This window comes from Sinohyriopsis cumingii, chromosome 7 (assembly GCF_028554795.1).
Source record: "Sinohyriopsis cumingii isolate HCF-2022 chromosome 7, ASM2855479v2, whole genome shotgun sequence".
NCBI classification, from domain to species: Eukaryota; Metazoa; Mollusca; class Bivalvia; order Unionida; family Unionidae; genus Sinohyriopsis; species Sinohyriopsis cumingii.
Window position 1 is genome coordinate 18277474 of NC_142967.1, and position 6000 is coordinate 18283473.

At 36.5% G+C, this 6000-nt stretch overlaps 2 non-coding genes across 2 annotated transcripts; both read right to left on the reverse strand.

Annotated features, from left to right (window-relative positions):
* Positions 1-1469: 1469 nt before the first annotated feature.
* On the reverse strand, positions 1470-1610 carry LOC149794803 (U4 spliceosomal RNA). Its single transcript, XR_016422517.1, has one exon. It is a non-coding gene; the product is annotated as a U4 spliceosomal RNA (small nuclear RNA).
* A 3717-nt stretch (positions 1611-5327) lies between these two features.
* LOC149794804 (U4 spliceosomal RNA) lies at positions 5328-5468 on the reverse strand. The gene has a single exon (XR_016422518.1). It is a non-coding gene; the product is annotated as a U4 spliceosomal RNA (small nuclear RNA).
* Between the last annotated feature and the right edge of the window lie 532 nt (positions 5469-6000).

Here is a 6000-nt window from a genome sequence, read left to right on the forward strand (position 1 = left end):
TGTTTTAGGCGTTTGTGATAAGATTAGATTTTAAGTATATATACAATTAATGGATTGTGACTGCTGCGATTGCCGAATTTACTGACAAAATAACTGACGACTTAACAAAGGATGCAAACACTGATACCAGTTTCGTTCTACGTCTACTTGTGAATGAGTTTTAATCAAAACGGTGTTAATAAACCCTCATATACACTTAAATATAATCTTGTTAAGGGTCAAATATAAACTGATCATTGCAATAATCCAAATGTAGAACTACAAAATCGAAGCAAGCATGGAACCTTCGAATTAGCACGTGAACATGCCAAACAAAAATATGCACCAACAGGTGTGAAAACACTCCGGAATTGTTTCAACAATGGCGAAGTGGTATTCCCCTCTGCTTGAAACCTGAATACGTTCAGAAACGAATAGTTTACACCAAATTTTACTCAGTTAAGAAAAGAAAGATTTCGACCGTTATTAAAAAGGATGCAATTGTTAAGGGAAACCGTCACTGGGCATGGATGATCGTGACATGTAAAAGGTATAGACGTAATCAAAATGTTTGGTAAATAAAAAAGGGGGCCAGACCGCCTGAACATGCTATCGCCAGAGATTTAGTATTTCCGAGGCAGAGGTTTGCTATAGTTATATAACCGTTGTACCAGTTTTGAGAAAAAAAGAGGACAACTGGCTATACGTGCGTTTGAGCATTGCCCCTTGACGTGATCGGTCCGGAAAATATATGCGTCTCGCTATTGTGCTACGCGGTTGTATTATTAATAAAAGAAATATGATGGACCCTCAATGTTACCTATGTGAAAACAAAATCGAAGCAGAGAAGCAGATGCGAGATGAAATCACCAAAAGAGCCACGACAATAGTAAAATACAAACGAGCGTATTTGTTCGTATATGCTATTTGTGGTATTGCCACAGCAACAACTCTTGGTCTTGGTGTGGCTGGAGCCTCAGTCTCGACAACCATCGCAAGTGCACCAACCGGAATTACTCTCAGAGCTATATCGATAGTAACCGATGTCTTTAGTAGTCTTAGAAAATTAATTTCGATACGATTACATTATGTCTATTCAGGACTGCTTGTAGTAGCACAAAGCATTCTCAACACAATTAGTAGACAGTATTCGGTGGTTATCGAGGATCAAATAATTAAAATGGTTGAGTTTGAATCTGTGGTGGCCGAGATGATACATCACCGACAAGCGTGGGCACAAATAAGAAATCGCATAGAGGATTTACAAGCAATAAAAGGCGAGTAAAACAATTTTCACTTTCGTGGATTATTAATGCTATTCATCCACTAGGAAAGGTTGTGGAAGTGGAGTCAACTCAACCAAAACAGAAAACAAACCACGCAGTCTGACGATGTTCATATTAAAAGATGACGTGTGTAATTCTCTTAAAGGCAAAATCATAGCAGTCTTGCACTGTTATCAATTATCATTTTCTTTCTACTTTAAGAAGCTCCCGTAGGAGCGTACACAAATTGCGCATGCCGTCCATATTTCAGGGCGTCAACGCGGGGTATTGGGTGTAGTTTTCAACTAGCAATAACCACGCCTCGGATAAACCTCATCGGCTATGGTACCGCCACTGCGCAAAGCTAAATTGCATAGGCATGGTACCACTTAAAATATTTATTTCTCAGATCGATTAATGGGGCCTGAAATTAAAATGTCTTTAATATTTTTACATTTACTTTAATATTTCCTTAACAATAAAACTTACAGATAGATTTAATTCTGAATATAATTATACTAGTTGTTTATATATATTTATATTATGAACATAAGACATATTTATCTGTCTTAGAAAGAAAATGATCAAAATTATAGTCCTATATTTAGATGATTTGTGTGTGAATGGAAACGCCTTGGTGACCTACATTTGTATGGCAAGATTATCTTGACCATGTGCAATAATTACATCACAATATGCTTACTCTGGACAAGCAACGAATGGGGTTTTCCCCTTGGGCATGTCACGTAACATCATTAATTATACTGCATTTGATCCAGGGCTAATCTTTGCAAGCGCAGTGAATGGGTAATAGCAAAACTATAAATTCAAAATCTGTTTCCAGTCGCAGGACTCTTCAGAAAGTGATGTGTTTAAATTATGTAGCTTGTCCTTGACTATGACTGAGCGAAATTCGGTAATTAGCTTTAAAAAAGGGTATGTGAAACTGGCTCACACAGTTGAAAAAAAGATCACATTCACGTTTCTAACACAATTTAATCCTCTGTAATTCGACTCATTTGAATTGATGGTTTTAAAGTCCTTTATGAAATGTGACGGCTCTTCACACACACACACACACACACACACACATGAAGTCATCCCTAAACCGATTAATAAATTATATCCTACCTATTAATCGGTTAAACCAGTGATTATATTACTAATTCATATAATTATCCTCTACAAGTAGAGGTAAAGATTAAAAGGACACATATCAATATCATATTTATCCAGTTTCATGACTTTTAGGATAATGAGAAATAACTCAATAGCGCATTGAAATCTCACTGATGTTTTCTTACGCAAATCATTCCTGTTGCCGCTTAAATTTTGACCACTCCCCATTATATTTGACTCCTCTAGTCGACTATTTTTAATTGGTCCACTTGAATTTCACTTGGGGTCGAACCTCGCACTCTTGGCGGAGTCCTCACGGAGGGCGGGGGTATAATTGATGACTCTGCCCCCGGAAATGGTCGAAGCTGATGAAAGGGCTATGTCATTTTGAAGTAATATTGGTGCTTCCGTTTGCGTACCACCTGAAATAGGTCCTATTTTGCCACTCATATGTTAGGTATTATTTATTCATAATTTCTAATGTATTCCTGTCAAAATCACAAATTCTTTTAGTCACGATGTCGAAACATATCAGGAGATAAAGAATGGAGATGGTGGTAAGGGTTGTAATGACATTGATAATGATAATAATAGTTCATCGAAGCATTCAGAATTCGAAACAAATAATTCTTTCTTTGTAACATTGATCCGTCAGTAGCTATCGCTGGAATTTACAAATGTCATCCTTAAACGTAGTGTTGAACTGACAAACTATGAAAAACAAACGATCAAGCTTGAATAAATATAAAATACCCTTTGGATCAAGGATCATTTCAGGTTTTTCATGCTATCTGAAATAACAAGTACCCACAACCCTTTCAGAAACAAGAAGTAGATCAAAATTATCTTCATTTAGACAAACAAATTGCAGAATATTCGAGTCGTCAAGATAGAATTAGTCTTTATTATTACAAGTTCTACTTATTGTCAGATCTCGTGATATTTACAATTCACTGTCAGTATAACAGAGTGCTGAATATGATGCGGTTAAGGAATACATCTGGAAGGGTTATGATCTGGTACCTGAAGCATATCGACAAGATTTTAGGAATTGTGAAAATTAAACTGACTACACTTACGTCGAATGTGCGTGGAAAAAGGGACGAGACTTCGATAAGTGGTGCTCTTCTACAAAGGTTAATAAAGATCAAAAAGATCACTTGAGAATTATTTTGATCGGGAAAGAATTCCTTCAGTTTATTTAATGATCAATACAGTAAGTTAATTTTTCCACATATTCACTTTGTTGTCCAGGCAAATAAATTTTTCATTAATTTCTGCAAAGCTTGTTGCTTCTCGCTCTTTTCTAAAACGTTTTCTAAGACCATTGAGTTGTAATAGCAATATCTTGGCTTTCTACCAGAAATATCATCCTTTAATAAGCCGGACAACTTTTATTTATAAGTTCTCAACAAGTGCAATATCAGCATCATTGGCCGCAAGAGATGAAATTAAGTTCGAAGGATTGATTGTTTAACTGACGGATGCTTAACTGTTTTACGCATTTGTGATAAGATTAGATTTTAAATATATATACAATTAATGGATTGTAACTGCTGCGATTTCCGAATTTACTGACAAAATAACTGACGACTTAACAAAGGATGCAAACACTGATAGCAATTTCGTTCTACTTCTACTTGTGAACAAGTTTTAATCAAAACGGTGTTAATAAACCCTCATATACACTTAAATATAATCTTGTTAAGGGTCAAATATAAACTGATCATTGCAATAATCCAAATGTAGAAATACAAAATCGAAGCAAGCATGGAACCTTCGAATTAGCACGTGAACACGGCGGACAAGAATATGCACCAACAGGTGTGAAAACACTCTGGAATTGTTTCAACAATGGCGAAGTGGTATTCCCCTCTGCTTAAAACCCGATTACGTTCACAAAAGAATATTTTACACCAACTGTTACTCGGTGAAGAAAAGAAAGATTTCGACCGTTATCAAAAAGGATGCAATTGTTAAGGGTAACAGTCACTGGGCATGGATGATCGTGAGATGTAAAAGGTATAGACGTAATCAGAATGTTTGGTAAATAAAAAAAGGGTGCCAGACCACCAGAATATGCTATCGCCAGAGATTATGCATTTCTGAGGCAGAGGTTTTCTATAGTTATATGACAGTTGCACCAGTAAAAAAGGGGACAACCTGCTAGATGTGCGTTTGCGTATTGCCCCTTGACGTGATCGGTCCGGAAAATATATGCGTCTTGCAATTGTGCTACACGGTTGTATTATTAATAATTAAGAAAAACTATGATGGACCCTCAATGTTACCTATGTGAAAAAGAAATCGAAGCAAAGATGCAGATGCGAGATGAAATCACCAAAAGAACCCCGTTAATAGTAAAATACAAACGAGCTTTATCTGGTCGTAGATCTATTTGTGGTCTTGGAACAGTAGCAACTATTGGTCTTGGCGTGGCTGGAGTCTCAACCTCGACAACATCGTAGGTGCACCAACCGGAATTACTCTCGGGGCTATATCGATAGTAACCGGTGTCTTAAGTAGTGTTAGAAAATTAATTTCGATACGATTCCATTACGTCTATTCAGGACTGCTTGTAGTAGCACAAAGCATTCTCAACACAATTAGTAGACATTTCTCGGCGGCTATTGAGGAACAAATAATTAAAATGGCCGAGTTCGATACTATGGTGGCGGAGATGATACATCACCGACAACTGTGGGCACAAATAAGAAACCGCATAGAGGATTTACAGGCAATGAAAGTCGAGTAAAACAATTTTCACTTTCGTGGATTATTAATGCTATTCATCCACTAGGAAAGGTTGTGGAAGTGATGTCAACTCAACCAAAACAGAAAACAAACCACGCAGTCTGACGATGTTCAGATTAAAAGATGACTTACGTGTCTAATTCTCTTAAAGGCAAAATCATAGCAGTCTTGCACTGTTATCAATTATCATTTTCTTTCTACTTTAAGAAGCTCCCGTAGGAGCGTACACAAATTGCGCATGCCGTCCATATTTCAGGGCGTCAACGCGGGGTATTGGGTGTAGTTTTCAACTAGCAATAACCACGCCTCGGATAAACCTCATCGGCTATGGTACCGCCACTGCGCAAAGCTAAATTTCATTGGCATGGTACCACTTAAAATATTTATTTCTCAGATTGATTAATGGGGCCTGAAATTAAAATGTCTTTAATATTTAGACATTTACTTTAATATATCCTTAACAATATAACTTAGAGATAGATTTAATTCTGAATATAATTATACTTGTTATTTATATCTATTTATATTACGAGCAAAAGAGATATTCATCTATCTTAGAAAGAAAATAACCAAACGTATACTCTATATTTAGATGCTTTACGTGTGAATGGAAACGACTTGGTGATTATCTTGACCATGTATAATAATTACATCACAATAGGACATAGAACACAATTAATTTGACTATATGTTCTCTACATTTGTTTCTCAGTACTGACCTTTCCACTGTGTGACAATCAATGCAAATCATATGTTAATCTAAAATACCTTCAAAGATGACTTCACGGTGAAGTTCTCGTCAAAGGTTGGCCTTCTCTTTTTTGAGATGCTGGACTGTCAACATGGCAGCATGTAAACAGAACACAGATTTCACTTCCGGATC